Source organism: Hyla sarda, chromosome 7 (genome assembly GCF_029499605.1).
Source record: "Hyla sarda isolate aHylSar1 chromosome 7, aHylSar1.hap1, whole genome shotgun sequence".
Lineage (NCBI taxonomy): Eukaryota > Metazoa > Chordata > Amphibia > Anura > Hylidae > Hyla > Hyla sarda.
The window spans coordinates 116154949-116176789 of record NC_079195.1 but is presented as its reverse complement, the minus strand read 5'-3'; positions in this window follow the sequence as shown (position 1 = coordinate 116176789).

Sequence of the window (21841 nt, the reverse complement as noted above, 5' to 3'; positions counted from 1 at the left end):
CCTTTGACAGAAGAATCAGGGCTGACCTCCTCATTGACTTCGGCAGAGTGCCCGAGGAGAGACACTCATTAAATACCTCAGTCAAGAGGGGAGCTAAAGACTCCTTAAAGGTCCTGTACCACTCAGATGTTAAGCCATCCGGGCCTGGCGACTTCTTGGGGGCGAGCCCCTCGATCGCCAGTCTCACTTCCTCTTCCCCTATTTCTTCTGCCAAAACATCAAGAGAGGGGTCTACCCCTGGCTCAGGAATGGTTTCAGTCAGGAAAACCGACATCCTGTCTCGATCTAGATCCTTCCTCCCCAAGAGGTGCGAGTAGAAGGATCTGACGACCTCCAAGATCCCTGATCTGGACCGATTCAGAGATCCTGTACTATCAATCAGTCCTGAAATGACTTTACTACTCACTGACATCTTGCAGTTCCTGTAAGGGTCGGGCGAGCGGTACTTCCCGAAATCCCTCTCAAAAACCAAAGATGCGTGCCTATCGTACTGACACCTCATCAGCAAGGACTTCACTCTGGAGATATCCTCTCGTCTACCTCCAGTCGAGACAAGAAGCTCGAGTTTCCTCCTCAGACCCTGATACAGGCGATACCTGTTCAGGGACCTGAGGCTCGAGAGCTGACGGAAGAACCCCGCAACCCGCTTCTTGAATATCTCCCACCACTCCAGCTTATTACTACAGAGGCCCAGTAAAGGTACCTGACTCTGAAGAAAATCCTCAAAGGACTGTCTCACCTCTGCTTCCTCCAGGAGGGATGAATTCAGCTTCCAATAACCTTTACCCATCCGGGGGGTCTCTGAAACATTCAGGGAAAACAAAATCATACAGTGATCGGAGAACTCCACCTCAACCACGGACACTGCGGAAGAGACGGCTTGCTCCTTTAAATAAAACCTATCTATCCTAGACCTGCGACTACCTTGATGATAGGTGAAACCCGCGTGGCCCGAGGGGCTCCGGATGTGGGCGTCCTCTAGGCGAGCTTCTCTAGCTATGCTAATCAGTGCCACACTATCGCAAGTCAGCGGACCATTGGAGCCTCTCCGATCTTGGGACCTCGTGACATTATTGAAGTCCCCTCCAAAGATCACTTGCCGACTCGTAAAAAGAAAGGGCTTAATCCTCATAAAGAGATCTTTACGGCCCCGCTTAGTTTGCGGGGCGTAGATGTTAATGAGCCGAAGCTCTTGTCCCTTCATGAAGACATCTAAGATCAGGCACCTCCCCATTTCTAATTCAATAACCCGTCGGCATTCAACAGGAGCGGTAAAAAGGACCGCCACCCCACTATACGGCTCAGCCGCAAGAGACCAGTGGGAGGGACCACGCCTCCACTCTCTTCTGGCTCTTACCAGAGAGGCTAGATCTGGCAACCTGGTCTCCTGTAAAAAGAAAATGTCAGCGAATCTAGCCGTATCTGACTTTATGCTGGCACAGTTAATAGATGCCAGCGTCAATGGGGTGAGTGCCGCCATACAGGGTGATTAAATTAGACGGCCACACCCTTTACTTTTTCTTTCCCTTCTTTTTAGCCCCCTCATCCCCCGAAGAAGATGAGAGGGCAGGACCACTCTTAGTTCTTTTTTTTGATTCAGTTTGGTCCATTTGATCCCCATCTACGTCCGGCCCCGGTCTAGCCCTGCCCTCCAAGGAAGGAGCCTCAATAGGACAGGGCCCAGTTCCCCCTGGAGGCTCCTTCTTCCTAGGCACCTGGCCCTCACCTTCCCCTTTCAAGGAGGGGGAGGAGATGGTATCGAGGACGAGGTACCGGTTTGACAGGTCAATCAGAGGGGGGGCAATCAGGCTTCCGTTTTGGACCTGGCCCGTAGTACAGGGAACAGAGGGCTCTGACCTCTTCTTTCTCCCTTTTCTTTTGCCCTTGTCTTTCTTTTTAGGCCTCTCTCCACTCTCCTCATCCACACTTTCATAGTGGGAGGAATCGGAAGTGTCGGCCATATTGCCCTCCTCTTTGCGCAGCATCCTGACCTCCTCATCCAGCACGTCCTCCTCCTGGGCTTCAGCGGTTACAGGGCCAGCTTCAGGAGCAGGGGCCGGAGCTACCCCCGCCACCTGGGCACTCTCCAGCTCCCTACTCCTCCTCCGATTTTCCTCCCGCCTTAGTTTGGCGGGGCCCTTTTTCCTCCTCACTAGCCCTGTTGCGCCCCCATCCCTGCCCGTGCCCTCCCCAGCCGAGGCAACTTCACAGCTCTCCTCAGCCGGAGCGGCCGCTGCACGGGCGAAGGCGCTAGGACAACGGCTGAAAGGGTGCCCGAGGACACCACACAGGTGGCACCGGATCTGCCTACAGGATGCGGCCAGATGACCCACCCCACCACACAAAGCGCAGACCTGCACAGTACAGGCTGCGCTAAAGTGGGTGGGGCTGCCACACCTGTGACAGACCTTAGGCTGCCCCTGGTAGAAGACCTGGATCCTATCACGTCCAAGGAAGGCGGCTGACGGAATGTGGGCAACTGTACTCCCTGAACGCTTGAGTTTGACGGAAAACGTCCAGGCCCCGGACCAGATCCCGTGCTCATCAAAGTTTTTCTTGGGCATGTCCGTCACATCCCCATACCGTCCGAGCCAGGTCATGATGTCATAACAAGAAAGCGACTCGTTACGGGTCAAAACGGTCACTTTCTTGACAGAGTTCTGACGGGAAATCGCCTTTACGGCGAAATCCCGCCAGCCGGGCTCGTTCTTCGCCACTTCGTAGTTCGACCAGAAGAGTTCAAGACCCTCCGGCCGAACGAAACTGACGTCAAACTCAGACGAACCATAGGGGTGAATCAGGGCAAAGATGTCGCTCGCCCTGAATTCCATCTGAAGGAGGAGCTCAACCACTTTTGCGCGAGGTGGGCACGCATCCTCGCCCCTCCAAATCAGACGGACCACATTCCTACGGTTATTGTCCTGCCCGGATGTCGGGAGGGACCAGACCACCTCCCCATTCCTCTCTCGAAAATCCCCCAAACCGTGCCTCTCTATCCAGAAAGACAGGTCGACCTCACCCCTTCCCTCTACCTGGATCGACCTGTCACCCCTGCGTAGAGCCTCCAGGAGGCGCTGTTGCAAGAGGCCCCCAGAGCCGGACGGAGACGGGGACCCCCCTGAACCCCCGGCAGCGACATTGGCATAGCTCCTAGGAGCAGTCACTACCGGGGGGGCAGCCGGACCAGACCCAGAACCAAACCCAGAACCACTAATAACACCATTCACACCACTCCTCTCATCATCTTTCTTCCCATTCATATCACTACTACTCCCACCATCATTCACTCCACTGACTCTCCCACATACACTCCTCTCATCCACAACACTTCCACACTCAGCATTCTCACATCCAGCACTCTTATCCTGACTAACATTTTCTGGGCTGGCTGGGACTTGTAGTGTTGCAGGTTTTATTACACTCTTTTTTTCTGGCTTAGCTGCCGGGGTCGATGCTGATAGTTCCTGCTCCATAGCTGAAGTCACTTCCGGAGTCTGGGGCTGCCCCTCCGGGCGCACCCCAGCTCCTCCCACAGTGCCAGCACCTACTTTTTCCAACCACACGGGTTCTGTGGATGATGCCGGCGCCCGGACACTCCCCCCCTCACAGAGGAGTGCCCCGCAGCGCCCACAGAATACACAGTACTCGGAGGACCGCCCCCCGAGCACACAGACCTACCACTCTCCTCCACCGGCACCCGGACACTCCCCCCCTCACAGGGGAGTGCCCCGCAGTGCCGGTAATGCCCATAACACTCGGGGAACCGCCCCCCGAGCACACGGCAGCATAGCTTGCCTCGCCACTGCCCACCATCAGCCCATCCTGCCCCTCCCTACCGGCAAGATGGGTGGGCTTCACATCTATTGCGCCCTCTGCCTTTTCTGACGCCATGCTGTACCCCCCATGCTGGCTCCGTTCCACCACAGAAACGGGGTCTGGCAGTCTGGGGGGCCCAGCAGCCTGAACCAGCTTTGCAGCTGGCCCAGACTGCTGGAAGGGAACAAACACATATTGTACTGTTTCCTGAATCTTTTGTTTCTTAGCTTTTCGCTTCACCACCACATCCTCACACTGATCTTCTCCAAAGGTAAAATTCTGGAGGTGGGCTGGGGACTCCTGCATTATGATCGCCCTCAACAATCCCCCAGCCTCACTTTCCACATCCTCCTCACTATCGCTTGCTGGTAGTGCCACCTGTGCTGGCTCAATGTAGCTGTCCTGTGTTTTGGTGTCATAGGGAGTAGCCACAGGAACAGCATCCATCTCCACAACTTGTGCACTTTCTTCCACCTTCTCCTCCTCCTTTACAGCTTCACCACAATCCTCGCTATCTTCACCGCCACTACTCTCCCCAACATCCACCTCCACCTTACCTGGGGATTTCGTGGCGGCAAACCGGCTGTCGTTCTCAAGCTTTTCCTTAAAGAGACCGCTCCCCTCCAAGATCTCTGCTCTCCTCTCCTCCAGCTGCACAATCTCAGCTTTCAGTGCTGCGATCTTTTTCCTTAACTCTGGCCTGTTCTTTTTTGGTGCAGTGTTCACCAGATTCTGAGCGCCTCGCAGATCTTCTCTGGCCAACTTCAGATCCTTGCCGCACCGATCATACTCAGCAAACCTCGCGGCCAGGCGGGAGCAGTAGTTGGCACTGGACTCCTTGGGCCCTCGCTCTACCCACAACTCCACACTTCTCCTCCTCGCCTTTTGTCCACCAGATCTCTGGCTGGTACCTGTTGCCGGGGGAGCAGAGCCTGCATTGCTGCAGACTCTGCCAGATCTTCTACCCCGGGCCGGAATGGCTGTTGCTGTTTGCTCTCCACCCCCCGCCAGCCTTGAAGAACGGGAGGTGGAGGCCAGGGACGCCATGCAGGGAGGCTCTCCCGAGGAGGCTGCCACACTCCTGGGGAGGCTGATGAAACACCTGCTCTGGTCTGCTGGAAGTCTCTGGAGCACACAAAGAGACACACCCGAATGAGCTGCACACCAAACTGCTCAGGACTACAGGAAGTGCTCTCTGCTGACATCTCTGTCCATGTCAGGAACTGTTCAGATTAGAAGCAAATCCCCATAGAAAACCTCTCCGGCTCTGGACAGTTCCTGACACGGACAGAGGTGTCAGCAAAGAGCACTATGGTCAGACTGGAAAGAACTTCACAAGTTTCTCCACGAGCAGAATTCTGCGGTGTGAACATAACACTAGTGTGAACGGGTCTCTTCGAGACCCGTTCACACTGCGGAATTTCTTGTGGCGGACAATTCCGTCGCTGAAATTGTTCCGCGCAAAGAAAGAACATGTTCATTCTTTGCGCGGATTCCGTGAGCACTACATAGCCGTCAATGGTGACGGCTCAGTGCGCCGCGGCCCTAGCGTCGAAGTACCTCCGGCATGTCTAAACCAGAGAAAGCTGTCACTGATAAACGGCAGCACACCCAATATAATTAATCAGCAATATTTATTAGTACAAAAAGTATATATTAGGACATGCAATTGCACACAAAAAATATTTAAAAACAATAAAATCTCTGGCTAACTAAGGCCAGCACACAACTAGGGGAGGGGCCATGAACCCCCTCTCCTACCTGACACCCGTCCTCAATAATGCAATAAACGACCTTGTGTCGGGTCCGCGGATCATATACAGACAGTATTACAGAAAGAAATGATATCAATAGGCAATGTATATCACAATATAAATATAATCAACCATACACTAACTGACTGCAACATTAGCACTATGCTGGATTACCACACAGACCAGACATCAAGGGCCAAATAAAGATGAAATGAAAAGGAGGACGGGGTCACCCAATCCCCACGCGTTCTGTTGCCACACAGGGGCAACTTCCTCAGGAAGTTGCCCCTGTGTGGCAACATCTTTATTTCATTCCATCTTTAAGTGTACAGCATCTCGTCTGTGCTGTGCCCCGGGTTAGTTGGGATGATGATGCATAGCCCAGCACCATTATTCCTAAGTTGTTTTAGAGAGTTTCTACTGTACAAATTATCTTATAATCCATTATTACTAATGTAAATGAGCTGCCATGTAACTGGTGGGAGGGGGAGTCTACTACTACCTATAGGGGGCTGCTGTTACTACTTATAGGAGGGCTGCATACAGGGGGCCGACAGGGGGGCTCCTACTACCTATAGGAGGCTGACAGAGGGCTGCTACTACATACAGAGGGCTGACAGCGGGCTTCTACAACAGGGGGGCTGCTATTACTTTTAGGAGGGCTGACAGAGGGGATCCTACTACCTACAAGGGGGCTTCTACTATGTACAGGGGAATTACTATTACCTAGAGGGGGCTGCTACTACATACAGGTGTCTACTATCTACATGAGGGCCTACCTATAGGTGGCACCTATAGACACTTACATAATAAGAAAAACTACATGAAGGGGCCTGTCTACCTACTGGAGTGACCTAATTACCTAATTGAGGGGCTTTCCTACTCTTCCCCAACTCAAATATCTACCCACTGCACTGTGTGAGACACTAATGGGCAGATTTTTACTGTTAAAGGCACTAAAGGTACTGGAAAAGTGCAGAGTCTACAATGTTTTGTAGGTTATGAAGAGATAAGTCATGGCTGGAAGAAATCATCATGATGGTCTGGGCTGGTTTGAGAAAAGAAAGGAAAGTTAACAACTGATCAAAGAAGATTTCTCTTGTAAGTCATAATATATAACTGCAATGTAATTGCTTATATCGTCTGTAGTGATAATGATGGCAGCTGTGATGTCACCATCTTTAGGCATTTCGTAGGGGCATCACCAGATGTAACTGCACTGTAATCACTTATATGGGTTGCAGAGCCTGTGTGACGCTGAGATCTACCACAATATGGTCTAATGATCTGTATTATTTGCATGGGGGGGGGGGATGATACAGCGGTCTGATACTGTGGTCTGTATTAAGCAGAGGGGCCTTAACCCCTTAAGTACAATGGACGTACTCCTACGCCCCCATTTCCGAGTCCTTAAGGACCGAGGATGTAGGAGTACATCCTGTCCATTCCCGGCCCCCCGCCACTAGCCGGAGGGGAGCCGGTTCCCGATGCCTGCTGAAATCGTTCAGCAGGCATCCCGGCATATCGCCCAGGGGGGTCATTATGCCCCCCCATGTCAGCGATGGCCGCAGATCGCTGGACAATTCAGTTCAGCGATCTGCGGCGATTCCGGGTCAATCGGGTCTCCAGTGACCCGGTGACCCGGAATTACTGGCTTACAGCCATAGCCAGCAGGGGTGAGGTGGCACGGGTGCCACCTGACGATCGCCCTGATTCGTCGTCCGGTTTCCCGGCCAACCAATCAGGGCGCCTGCTGCGGGTGTCACTCCCGCAACCCGCTCCGCCCCTCTTCCGGAGGACGTTGAGCGGGTGCGGGACGTGCACCCCGGGTGCTGGGGACCCCGATCCCCGGCGTTAATGTTGGGATTGGGGCCCCAGGAGCGACAGCGGCGGGACTGACCTGCGCGGCGTAGATCAGCAGCAGTAGGAGGTGAGTGACAGCCTCCTGCTGTTGCTTAGCAACAGCTCCCAGCATGCAAAAAGGGCATGCTGGGTGCTGTAGTTATGCAACAGGAGGAGGCAGACCACCACAACTCCCAGCATTCCCTTATGGGCATGCTGGGACTTATAGTTTTGCAACAGCTGGAGGCACATTTTTTCTATGGAAAAGTGTACCTTCAGCTGTTGTATAACTACAACTCCCAGCTTGCACAATCAGCTAAAGTGCATGCTGGGAGTTGTAGTGGTGCATCAACTACAACTCCCAGCATGCCCGTTGGCTGTCGGTGACTGCTGAGAGTTGTAGTTTTGCAACAGCTGAAGGCACACTGAGTTAAGTAGCAAACCAGTGTGTCTTCAGCTGTTGCATAACTACAATCCCCAGCATCCTCAGCCAAAGTAGTATGCCTCTAGCTGTTGCATAACTACAAGACCCAGCATGCCCTTCCGCTGTCCGTACATGCTGGAGGTTGTAGCTTTTGCAACAGCTGAAGACACACTGGTTGCAAAACACTGAGTTTGTTACCAAACTCGGTGTTTCACAACCAGTGTGCCTCCAGCTTTTGCAAAACTACAACTCCCAGCATGCACTGATAGACCGTACATGCTGGGAGTTGTAGTTTTGCAACAGCTGGATTTTTCTCCCCCCCCCCCCAATGTGAACGTACAGGGTACACTCACATGGGCGGAGGATTACAGTAAGTATCCGGCTGCAAATTTTCTGCCGCAGCTCAAACTGCCAGCGAGAAACTACTGTGAACCCCCCGCCCGTGTGACTGTACCCTAAAAACACTACACTACACTACACTACCAAAAAATAAAATAAAAAGTAAAAAACACTACATATACACATACCCCTACACAGCTCCCCTCCCCAATAAAAATTTAAAACATCTGGTACGCCACTGTTTCCAAAATGGAGCCTCCAGCTGTCACAAAACTACAACTCCCAGCATGCACTTATAGACCCTACATGCTGGGAGTTGTAGTTTTGCAACAGCTGGATGTTCCCCCCTCCCCAATGTGAACGTACAGGGTACACTCACATGGACGGAGGTTTACAGTAAGTATCCGGCTGCAAGTTTGAGCTACTGCAAATTTTCTGCCGCAGCTCAAACTGCCAGCGAGAAACTACTGTGAACCCCCCCGCCCGTGCGACTGTACCCTAAAAACACTACACTACCAAAAAATAAAATAAAAAGTAAAAAACACTACATATACACATACCCCTACACAGCCCCCCTCCCCAATAAAAATGAAAAACGTCTGGTACGCCACTGTTTCCAAAACGGAGCCTCCAGCTGTTGCAAAACAACTACTCCCAGTATTGCCAGATAGTCGCTGACTGTCCAGGCATGCTGGGAGTTTTGCAACAGCTGGAGGCACCCTGTTTGGGAATCACTGGCGTAGAATACCCCTATGTCCACCCCTATGCAAGGACCCTAATTTAGGACTCAAATGCGCATGGCGCTCTCACTTTGGAGCCCTGTCGTCTTTCAAGGCAACAGCTTAGGGCCACATATGGGGTATCGCCGTACTCGGGAGAAATTATGTTACAAATTTTGGGTGGTATTTTCTGTTATTATCATTTTTAAAAAGGTAAAACCAAGCATTTTAGGTAAAAAAAAAATTTTGATTTTTTTTACATATGCAAAAGTCGTGAATCACCTGTGGGGTATTAAGGTTCACATTACCCCTTGTTACATTCCCCGAGGGGTCTAGTTTCCAAAATGGTATGCCATGTGTTTTTTTTTTTTTGCTGTTCTGGCACCATAGGGGCTTCATAAATGCGGCATGCCTCCAGAGCAAAATTTGCTTTTAAAAAGCCAAATGTGACTCCTTCTCTTCTGAGACCTGTAGTGCGCCAGCAGAGCACTTTTCATCCCTATATGGGGTGTTTTCTGAATCGGGAGAAATTGGGCTTCAAATTTTGGGGGGTATTTTCTACTATTACCCTTTTTAAAAATGTTAAAATTTTGGGAAACCAAGCATTTTAGGTAAAAAAAAAATTTTTTCTTTTACATATGCAAAAGTCGTGAAACACCTGTAAGGTATTAAGGTTCACTTTACCCCTTGTTACGTTCCCCGTGGGGTATAGTTTCCAAAATGGTATGCCATGTGGAATTTTTTTGCTGTTCTGGCACCATAGGGGCTTCCTAAATGCGGCATGCCCCAGAGCAAAATTTGCTTTCAAAAAGCCAAATGTGACTCCTTCTCTTCTGAGACCTATAGTGCGCCAGCAGAGCACTTTTCACCCCCATATGGGGTGTTTTCTGAATCGGGAGAAATTGGGCTTCAAATTTTGGGGGGTATTTTCTGCTATTATCCTTTTTAAAAATGTAAAAATTTTAGGGGCTTCCTAAAGGTGACATGCTCCCCAAAAACCATTTGTCGCTCCTTCCCTTCTGAGCCCTCTACTGCGCCCGCCAAACAATTAACATAGACATATGAAGTATGTGCTTACTTGAGAGAAATTGGGTTTCAAATACAAGTAAAAATTTTCTCCTTTTTACCCCTTGCAAAAATTCAAAAATTGGGTCTACAAGAACATGCGAGTGTAAAAAATGAAGATTGTGAATTTTCTCCTTCACTTTGGTGCTATTCCTGTGAAACACCTAAAGGGTTAATACACTTATTGAATGTCATTTTGAATACTTTGGGGGTGTAGTTTTTATAATGGGGACTTTTATGGTGTATTTCTAATATGAAGACCCTTCAAATCCACTTCAAACCTGAACTGGTCCATGAAAAATAGCGAGTTTGAAAATTTTGTGAAAAATTTCAAAATTGCTGCTGAATTTGAAGCCCTCTGGTGTCTTCTAAAAGTAAAAACTCATAAATTTTATGATGCAAACATAAAGTAGACATATTGTATATATGAACAAAAAAACATTTATTTTGAATATCCATTTTCCTTACAAGCAGAGAGCTTCAAAGTTAGAAAAATGCTAAATTTTCATTTTTTTCATCAAATTTGGGGATTTTTCACCAAGAAAGGAAGCAAGTTACCATAAAATTTTACCACTAAGTTAAAGTAGAACATGTCACGAAAAAACAGTCTCGGAATCAGAATGATAACTAAAAGCATTCCAGAGTTACTAATGTTTAAAGTGACTTAGAATTGTGGTTAGAATTGCAAAAAACGCTCTGGTCCTTAAGGTGTAAAATGGCCTGGTCCTTAAGGGGTTAAACTGGGGTCTGTATTATGCTGAGGGAAATGGTGATTCTGGGGTCTGTGTCATGCAGGGGGTGATGCTGGGGTCTAATTCTGGATTCTATATTATGCAATGGGGATGATACTAGAGTCTGGTCTGGATTAAAATGTTTAATGTGCTGAACAAAAAGTTTAATGGCTATTGTGTATTAAGCAGAGGGGTCTGATACTGGGGTCTGTATTATGCTAGAGGATGATCGTGGGGTTTGCATTATACTGAGGGGAAAGGTGATTCTGGGGTTTGTATTATGCAATGGGAATGAAACTGGAGTCTGGTCTGGATTAACGGTTATCGTGCTAAACAAAAAGTTTAATGGATATTGTGGGCGATCCCCTCCCTCCATAGTAAGGTCCTTACAGTGAGGACTATATATTGTATGGCGACCATTTTAGGACATCGTCAGTTGTCAGCCGTAACTCCATCCAACGTCAGGCAAAACAGCACCATGCCTCCTCTCTCAGACCAATGTCTGTCGGCTCTCTGCTATACGGGTTCTGGGTTCTGCTGTACATGCTATTCAGTGTCGGCTCTGCTATACAGACTCTGTAGAACATGTAGTGTCTGTAGTACACGTGCAAGTTTCACAGTTTTGACTCTGCTATACATGCTGTGCGGCATCGGCTCTGCTATGCGGCAGGAAGTTTCGTCTGCGAGAGAATCGTCTGAGGAATGACAGAGTTTTGGACGAAGAAATTTTGGATGAGGGAGTTGGGGCTGATGGATGACGACTATTGGTGTGAGGGAGGAGGCGGGACGCTGTTTTGCCTGAAGGGGGATGGAGTTGCGGCTGATGACTGACAGACATTGGTCTGAGGGAGGAGGCGAGATGCCGTTTAGCCTGATGCGGGACGGAGTTACAGCTGACGACTGACGATGTCCTAAAATAGCCACCGTAATATTGGGAAAGTTCAGAAAAAAATCCATGACAAGTCACACCCCTACAACTCCACCCACAATAAACCATGCTAGACACCTGTATCAACATCTTCCACATTTCAAATGTCAAGTGTTCTTAGGCAACTGACAAAAACACTTGACACGCATGACAAACTTACAGCATTGGTGAACTACAAATACTGGATCCAGTTTCTTTACCTTGAGGAAATGCCAAATGTCAAATGAAGAAACCATACAGTGGTAACAAGTGCTGGTTATAAGGTCAATTGGAAAGCATATTTTCATGCATATATAATAAATTCCTGTAATTGACTTATTTTCCATTTATGCAATCCATATGAAAATATGCTGCACCAAATGTATACAATATGGTGTGGATTTGGCGCTGCAGTTTTATCTATTTTTCTGACCGTAAAGTCATATCATTTCTGTCCTGTCTAAATATACCCTCAAGGTATAATATATATATATATATATATATATATATATATATATATATATATACTGTATGTAATTCAGAGGGGTAAGTTACAGTGCATGCACACCATGTTTTGTGCCTCTGTGTACCAGACCCTTGCCTACCCCATTAAAGCCATTAAGCTGATCATCTAGATCACCGATTGTGTTGGGTATGGGTCTGGCTGTATAAAAGGACCCATAGGCCAGCTTCACACTACGAAATCTTCGGCCGGAGATTCCGAATGCGGGCAGCGCCGACTGAATCAGTCAGCACTTGGACCATGCAGACATTGCCGTTCCCATAGATGGCAATGTCTGCTGAGTGGAGATGTGCCAGAAGATTAATGTTCTGGCAGAATTTTTCAAGGGGATTTTCTGGGCGGAAAGTCTGCTTTGAAAACTCTGCAGTGTGCACTGTGCATCGGAATCCTATTGCCAGCAATGATGGGACTTTACTGCACCGGAATTTCCAAGCAGAATTTTAAAACGGAATTCCGCACGGAAATTCAGTAGTGTGAAGCCGGTCTTAGGCAACAGGTCCAATATTAAAGCTACTGTATGTAGAAAAAAATCACATGCAGAGATAGAAAGCCACATGCTCAATCTTGCTGTTTAAACTGGTATTACTTTAGAAATCATCGGGCCATTGGTGGCTGCCTGTAAATGTGGTTTTGTCCACATGCAGTAGCTGCAACATTACACTGTACCCTAAAGGTTCTCATACACATTAAAGGGGTATTCCAGCGCTTAGACATCTTATCCCCTATCCAAAGGATAGGGGATAAGATGCCTGATCGCGGGGGTCACGCCGCTGGGGACCCCCGTGATCTTGCACGCAGCACCCCAGTTAAAATCGGTCCCCGGAGCATGTTCGCTCTGGGTCTGATTACTGACGACCACGGGGCCGGCGGCGTGTGACATCACGCCTCCGCCCCCGTGTGACGTCACGCTTCGCCCCTCAATGCAAGCCTATGGGAGGGGGCTGTCATGCTTAATAGAGCAACTTGTTCCACTGTGACAGATTTCTTGTAACCAAAGCACTGTTTTATTTGCCTGCCAATTCTTTCAGATTGTCTTTAGTTCTTTTATTCCATCCAGTTAAACTTTGTAATAATGACTTAACACATAGACAGAAAAGGGACCGACAAAGTATCTTCTGCCAGTAATGTTTGGATACCATTCCATATTAAATACAGCATTTATGTAAGAGTTTGACCCAGACAGTTCAGACAGTTCACCTCCTCTAGAGGTATTGTTACTTAATAAAAAATAGACACTGATGCAATAGACTCAACATTTGTATTTCCTAATATCATAGGGCAGTCATGCCATTACTGAATCAGCAAATAGTTCTTTAGGCTTTCTCTCTTAAATTTCCTACAGTCTCCACTATTTAAATTACTTGTGTTGCATACAATTTTACTCTTTTCATTCACAATAATTTAAAGTTATTTCAGAGACCATTTGCGTTGCGACGGGGGAGGCGGGGGTTGGACCTCACTGGGTGACACCCCCACCATTGGGGTGACACCACCAAGCGAGAAGTAATCCCCAAATGGTGTCACCCCAGCAACGCTAGAATGGTGGAGCGGCAGTTCTCAGTTCTCGCTCTACCATTCACTCTCACACGCTGTAAGCACTTCATGCTTGCAGTGTGTGAGCCGCAGGGATGAATCCCCGGCAGGCCGGCACGATGATGTGGCGTCATTGTGCCTGCCCAGGATCCCGTCCCCGCGGCTCACACGCTGCAAGGAAGAAGAGAGGGGAAGACCTGCTCGTGGGAACGTGGATTAGATGCGTATAATTGTTTGTTTTTTTACTATGTTTGGGGCACTGGGGCATTGTATGTGAGGGGCACTAGGGGGAACGGGCATTATATGTGAGGGGGCACAGGGGCATTATATGTGAGGGGGCACAGGGGCATTATATGTGAGGGGGCACAGGGGCATTATATGTGAAGGGCACTGGGGCATTATATGTGAGGGGGCACAGGGGCATTATATGTGAGGGGGCACAGGGGCAATACATGTGAGGGGGCACAGGGGCATTATATGTGAGGGGACACTGCCATTTTATGTGAGGGGGCACAGGGGCATTATATGTGAGGGGACACAGAGGCATTAAATGTGAGGGGACACAGGGGCATTATATGTGAGGGGACACGGGGGCATTATTTGTGAGGGGCACAGGGACATTTTATGTGAGGGGCACATGACAGGGGGCATTGTATGTGTGGGACACATGACAGGGGCCATTGTATGTGTGGGGCACATTATGGGGCATTATATGTGAGGGGGCACTGAGGGATTATGTGAGGGGAACATGACAGAGCATTATATTATAGACTCCACGCCAGAAGCCTGCAGGTCTTCTCCTTTCTCTCCCTGTGCCTGAACAGCCTTGATCCCACATAGCCATGGACTTCATCACTGACCTTCCTTTATCTCATGGCAACACTGTCATTTGGGTGATCGTTGATCGTTTTTCCAAAATGGCTCATTTTGTCCCACTTCCTGGCCTTCCTTCTGCGCCACAGTTGGCGAAGCATTTTTTTCTGCAGATTTTTCGTCTTCACGGGCTTCCCACGCATATCGTCTCAGATAGAGGCGTTCAATTTGTTTCAAAATTTTGGAGAGCACTCTGCAATCAATTAAAGATCAAATGGAATTTATCTTCCTCCTATCACCCCCAATCCAATAGATAAGTGGAAAGAGTGAACCAGATTCTTGGTGACTACTTGTGACATTATGTCTCCTCCCGTCAAGATGATTGGGTCGACCTTCTGCCCTGGGCTGAATTCTCGTACAATTTCAAAAATTCCAAGTCTTCCTCCAAATCTCAATTTTTTGTGGTGTACGGCCATCACCCGCTGCCCCCCCTCCCCATTCCCACTTCGTCTGGAGTTCCTGCCGTGGATGAATTAACCCGGGACTTCTCCTCTATCTGGAAGGCCACTCAAAAGTCGCTCTTACTGGCCTCTTCTCGCACAAAGAGACATGCGGCTAAAAAGAGAAGAACTCCTCCTGTCTTTGCCCCTGGTGACAAAGTGTGGCTCTCTGCCAAATACATACGGTTTTGTGTCCCTAGCTACAAGCTGGGTCCTCGTTACATCGGTCCATTTAAAATAAAAAAACAAATCAATTCTGTCTCCTACAAGCTCCATCTTCCTCCTTCTCTTCGTATTCCTAACTCTTTTCATGTCTCCCTTCTCAAACCTCTCATACTTAACTGCTCTTCCCTCAAGGTCACCATTCCTGCTCCTGTCACTGGGTCCTCTGATGTCTTCTCCGTGAAAGAGATTCTCGCTTCCAAGTTTGTCCGAGGTAAAAAAAAATTCTTATTGATTGGGAGAATTGTGGCCCCGAAGAGAGGTCTTGGGAACCCGAGGCCAATATTCTCGACAAGGAGTTAATTCATAAATTTCTGTGTTCCAAAAAGAGAGGGCGACCTAAGGGGGGGGGGGGGGTTACTGTAATGGCAAGCGCTCCGGGTCCCTCTCCTACCTGCAGCGTTCATCTCCTGTTCGCTACTCTGATTCCCCCGGCCGGGATGCGATCCGTGCGCCGGGATGTGCCTACCCGCGGGTCGCATCCCGTTCTGTTCACCTGCCCCATCATCCTTCGGCTCCTTCCCAGCGTGCGCTCGCGCCGGCTCTATGAAATTTAAAGGGCCAGTGCACCACTAATTAGTGCATGGCCCAATCAGTGTAATTACCACCAAACACTACATAAACCCACTTCCCCTTCCTGTCCTCGCCGGATCTTGTTGCCCTAGTGCCCTGAGAAAGCGTTTTGTGTGTATCCCAAGCCTGTGTATCTAGACCCTTTGCCGTTGCCCCTGACTACGAACCATTGCCGCCTGTCTTGACCTCTTGCTACGTCCGACCTTGCCTTCGCCTTTCCTTGTGTACCACGCCTATCTCAGCTGTCAGTGAGGTTGAGTCGCTATCAGGGGATACGACCTGGGAGTTACCTCCACAGCAAGTCCATCCCGCCTTGCAGCGGGCTCTGGTGAAAACCAGTAACTTCTTAGAACAGGTCCCCTGGTACGGCCCACATCATCGCCTCACTGACACAGAGGATCCACTACCCGTATCCTGCCCGCATACCAGTCCGGTTCCTGACAACAGTGGTCAAATTCGACCGAGCAAGAGGCTTTGGTACCCTCCAGGACTGCCGGCACGGAGGGACCATATTGGTCAACAGAAGGGCCGTTCAGCGAGACTATCTGCCCAAAAGATACCACTCCCTTGAGCGAGGGGAAATTGTGGAGTACACCCCAGTCAAGAGTCTGCGGGGTGAATGGGCTACAGCCGTAAATAGGCCTGAAAACCCGACGCAGATTCCCTTCACTTATTTTCCGTCTGAAGATTGGGACGCAGATCCCCACTGGGTTCGGCGGATGAGGTTGCCAGAGACAGCCTGTGAAGAGGAAGTGTACAAAGAGCTCATCATGGATCCCAAGTACATGTCAAGATCCAGTTCATCATCTGTAACAGAGAATGTGCCCAGTCCTACTCCCCAGAGGAGGTGTGGCCTAATCAACAGGCACCAACTGATGTGCCGCGGCCTACTCCAGAGCCGGAGGTGTGGCCTAACCAACCAGCACCAACTGTAGTCCCAGTGGCCTCAGCCACTGCCATTAATGTTGTTGTGAGCGTGAACCCATCAGTGGCACAGTCCCCGCTCACAAATGTTTCTTGGGACACTACCGTAAATCCCATGAGGGAATCCCAACCTCATGTTCCTTGCTATATGTCACAAAGTAGGAAGCACACTGATAGGCGAGGTTGGGAGGCAAGAGGATGTAACTTCTAAAGTCATCATTTTTGCTTGCCATTAACTGTGTGGTACACCAGTACCTTTATTTTGTTCCAGATTCTCCAGTTTGGTAACCAGTTTCAAGATGAAGTGCCTGGCAGGACTATGCCAAGAAGTTCTCCTGTTTGCAACGTAACCACCTTCATAAGTTTGTGCCCGGCCCCTGGCCGAGAGACTCCTTGCCCGAGGAGATCCAAGTAAGTTTGTAACTGGCACCTGGTTTAGCCGTGTTTTATTCAGGACTCCTAATGTAGGTGGAATGTTGAGCCTTGCATGACCGTTTATGTAAATAATATAATAATAATATATTTTTGTGCACAAAATGTTGCACCTAAACAGCAGGTAAATATAACCTGGATATCTCAAGTGTTGTGCTGCTGATATGTAACCTTTGTGTTTCAAACAAATAAAATGTCAGGTTAACTAAAATGTCAACAATGTAAATAGTATTATTTTACAGAAGTATAAAATTCCTGTACGGGAAAAAAAAAAGTATATATATATATCTCTTCCAGGTGTTATAGTGTTTACTTAAAGGTGTCCTCCCAGCTCTTCTGGGAGTAACAATAAATGCCACCCTTCACTAGTGCCTAACAAAGAAACATACCAATTGGGTATCAAGACTGACTCCATACACATTTAATGTACATATAATTCAGTACATAATTCAGTAATGTTCATTCAGGATTCAGTACACATAACTCAGTTACCGTATATACTTGAGTATAAGCCGACCCGAATATAAGCCGAGGCCCCTAATTTCCCCCCAAAATCCCAGGAAAAGTTATTGACTCGAGTATAAGCCTAGGGTGGGAAATACATCATCCCCCCCCTGTCATCATCCAGACCCCCTTCATCATCCCCCCTTCATCATCCCCCCCTTCATCATCACCGCCTGTCATCATCCCCCCTTCATCATCATCCCCTTGTCATCATCCCCTTGTCATCATCCCACACCCCCCTTCATCATCCCCTTGTCATCATCCCCACCCCCTTCATCATCCCCTTGTCATCATCCCCTTGTCATCATCCCACACACCCCCTTCATCAACCCCACCCCCCTTCATCTTTCCCTTGTGATCATCCCCTTGTCATTATCCTCTTGTCATCATCCTCTTGTCATCATCCCACCCCCCCTTCATCATCCCCCTGTCATCATTCCACACACCCCCCCCTTCATCATCCCCTTGCCATAATCCCCCCCTTCATCATCCTCTTGTCATAATGCCCCCCCCCTTCATCATCCCCTTGTCATCATCACCACATGTCATCATCAGCTGTCCGGGCTTGCTGGGAGTTGTAGTTTTGAAACCTCTGGAGGTCCGCAGGTTGAAGACCACTGCGGCCTTCGACATCATCCATCCCCCTCTCACCCCCTTTAGTTCTGTACTCTCCTCCGCTCGGCGCTGGTCCGGTGCTGCAGGACTGTCCGGTGAGGAGGTCGTCCGGTGGGATAGTGGTTCCGGGCTGCCATCTTCACCGGGGATGCCTCTTCTCCACGCTTCGGGCCCAGAATAGAGGCGCTGCCTTGACGATGACGCAGAGGGACGTTGGTAATGAACGTACCTCTGCGTCATCGTCAAGGCAACATGACTATTCCGGGGCCGGGCCCGAAGCGCGGAGAAGAGGCCTCCCCGGTGAAGATGGCAGCACGGAACCACTATCCCACCGGACGACCTCCTCACCGGACAGTCCTGCAGCACCGGACCAGCGCCGAGCGGAGGTGAGTACAGAACTAAAGGGGGTGAGAGGGGGCTGGATGATGTCGAAGGCCACAGTGGTCTTCAACCTGCGGACCTCCAGAGGTTTCAAAACTACAACTCCCAGCAAGCCCGGACAGCCGATGGCTGCCCGGGCTTGCTGGAAGTTGTAGTTTTGAAACCTCTGGAGGTCCGCAGGTTGAAGACCACTGAGAATGGAGAGTTCACTCGAGTATAAGCCGAGGGGGGTGTTTTCAGCACGAAAAATCGTGCTGAAAAACTCGGCTTATACTCGAGTATATACGGTATATAACTTGTAACCTGTGCTCACAAGAAAAAAATAGGTACATGAATATATCTCACCATCAAATACAAAACTAAGTCTTAGGGACTGTAACAATCAGTCCATACCACTGTTATGCAAACATTTCTTGAACTAATATGTTCTTTTGTCTGTACATGTTCAGGATGCTCTTCCGGGCCAGAAGGTATACCTGTAGCTAACTAAATAATACACGTATCCAGTAAGGTAACAGTATGCTTAATTGTTACCCCTAGAAATCTAAAGAGTTCTAGGGGTAAGTGTGTTGTACCGATAGACCCTAATAGCTAAGGCAACCCAATCCACAACCAGTGTATAACAAATGGAAATAATATGTGATATTATATTAAATGTATGAAAAGAAAAAACAAAAATAACAGTGAGATTGATTACAGTATTTAGAAGCCTTACCATCTTTATACATACTTTCAGTCAAAATTCTATGTCAGTCAAGATTAAATGTCAGACATACATCAAATGTCAAAATTTTCAGCTATACACAGATGTTATAGCTAGGATATAATTAGATTTCATGCATAGTCAGTGAATACATAAAATAATGTAAAATGGAGATACCCAAAGGAATGAAAAAAAAATGTTTATCCTATACTGTTCATCCTGTTTGTAAATAGGGATTCATACTATCCTGTTCGTGAAATAAATTTCCACAATTCTGTTCGTGTATCGGTTTTAGAGCATATATGGACATTGCCTAAATGCACAAAGACTCTCTCTATATATTTTTGTCTTCATTTCTATTATCACCAGCTTAGACTTGGACATTTGTATTAATGCTTCAGGACTGCATGTGGCCCTATGACCATTCCGTCCCTCTACCTCAGGGGGCCCACGTGGAGGATGGCACATCTTAAGTAAGGGGGTTTGTGGTGTCCCGGTACAGGACCTTGTCCTGTCCCTGTCTAAAGTCCCCTCAGCTAGAGTCCCTCCATTCCACAGGGCTCTCCTGCAGGGCTTGCCCCTTGGTCGCCTCATATAAATGTATTTCTGTATAGTGTCTAAATGTATAGGACCTACCTAGGTCACGTGATATATATATTATAATGGTTGTATAGATATTTAGGATCTTCCAGGGTCATGTGATGATGTCATGTGATGTACCCAGAGTTCTCTAGGTTCAGGACTTACAGGCTTTGCAGCCAATGGGATAAGTCCAGCCCCCTTAGTATATAAGGCACTGTAGTCACTAAATTCGCTCTCTTGGTTCCGTACTATCAAGCAAGCACAATCCGCAAATCAGCATATCTCAATGCATCTCAACAAGGCCAAAGCCTAAAGAACCAGCAGCCACTAAAACCGTGAGTTATAAAGCTCTGTTTCCTAAATCCTTGGGACTACTATTCAACTCAACTCATACAATTAGTAGCACAGTGGCCAGGCTTAGAGCTAAAAACTATTAGTCCTAGCAAAGTCTGTGCATCCCGGTTACCTCAGGAGAGACTGTATGTTTATAAAGACGGTTTGCATAGGAAGTTCAGTAAAAGTTTCAGTTATCTCATAAATCAAGCTGCGGACATTCTGTTTATTTCCTGACGTTTTGGGGTTTTGGGCGGCATGGCCTTCTATACTAAGCAAACCGCACCCTGGCATCATGACCAACCAAGGGTTAATACCACCAGACCCTACAACACCATTGCCTCACCCAGGTCACCACAGTAGCTATCAGCAACCAGAACCCACAACTAATGCCAGACATTGCCAGTCGAGCTGATGTCCGGCATTAACCCTTTAGAGGTAAAGTTGATTGTAGCATTTATATGTAGTCAGTTTACTTTTCCCCCTAGCTCATAAGACTGATTGGGACCACGGGCGATTAAAACACAAGGTCCTGATCACCTGAGAGGACAGTGGCATGACCCTTATCTGCCTCCAAGACCGGCACTCCAATGCTTCAGGAAGCCATGGAACCCTTGAGCAATGGAGCACCAATAACAATGATCAATGCTGTGCTATGAAAACATGCCACCTATTTCCATGGCTTTAAAAAAAAAACTGCCATATTTTTACATTGTGTGCACAGACAACAACTTTCCTATAGACTTACATAGAGCACGTTAATGTTAAAAATGCAGGCACAATTTTGCGCATGCATTTTTACAACTGAAATACACCTGAAAAAAACATTGTGTAAATCTAACCATGATGCAATTTCAGTATTGAGGAGTGTACATACTGAAATCAATGGGGGCCTGTGGTTTCTGCAGCACTGCTCCTTGCTTGACTAGTATTTGGATCCACAGCTTCATGGTTCCCTTGTGACCTCTGACTCTGACGCCAAGTTACAGACAATGGTTGTTTTACTGAGGTTAGACAGGTGGAAAGGTCTATACAGTTCAGCCAGGGCCCACGGAGGTGACCAGTTACTCAAAGACCTTAAGGGCTTGCTGGGACTTGTGGTAGATGGGGTCAATCTTATGCAGGCCACTATGACTTGACAAATGATGACTGTGACTGACTTGATTTGACTGATGACTGACAATACTGAGACTGTGGCTTACTTGTGGCTGCAGACTGGACTTGAGGCCTTCTATGACTTGACTGCACTGGACCTCAGCAGGAAGCAAGAGTAAGGAAAGAGACAGCGCTAGCTCCTCCCAGGGCTTATATGGTGGAGACTAGCAGGGAGCCCATAGGTCAACTCACATGGTAACTTTCTTAAAGTTATAACACCTCTTTACACATTTTATAATACAACAATTGGTGAAACATATGTACATGGGGAAGAAGTGCAAGGGAGGCCCAGAGGACACTGCAGGAGGCTGTCTGACAGGGCAGCAAGGGTACGGGGTAACACTTCCCATACTGGGCCACCACAATAGTCTCATATATTTTCAATATCCCTTTGTAAACCAGATCTCTTCCAATGAATAGTGTATACTTTACAAACATTACAGTTAGGCCA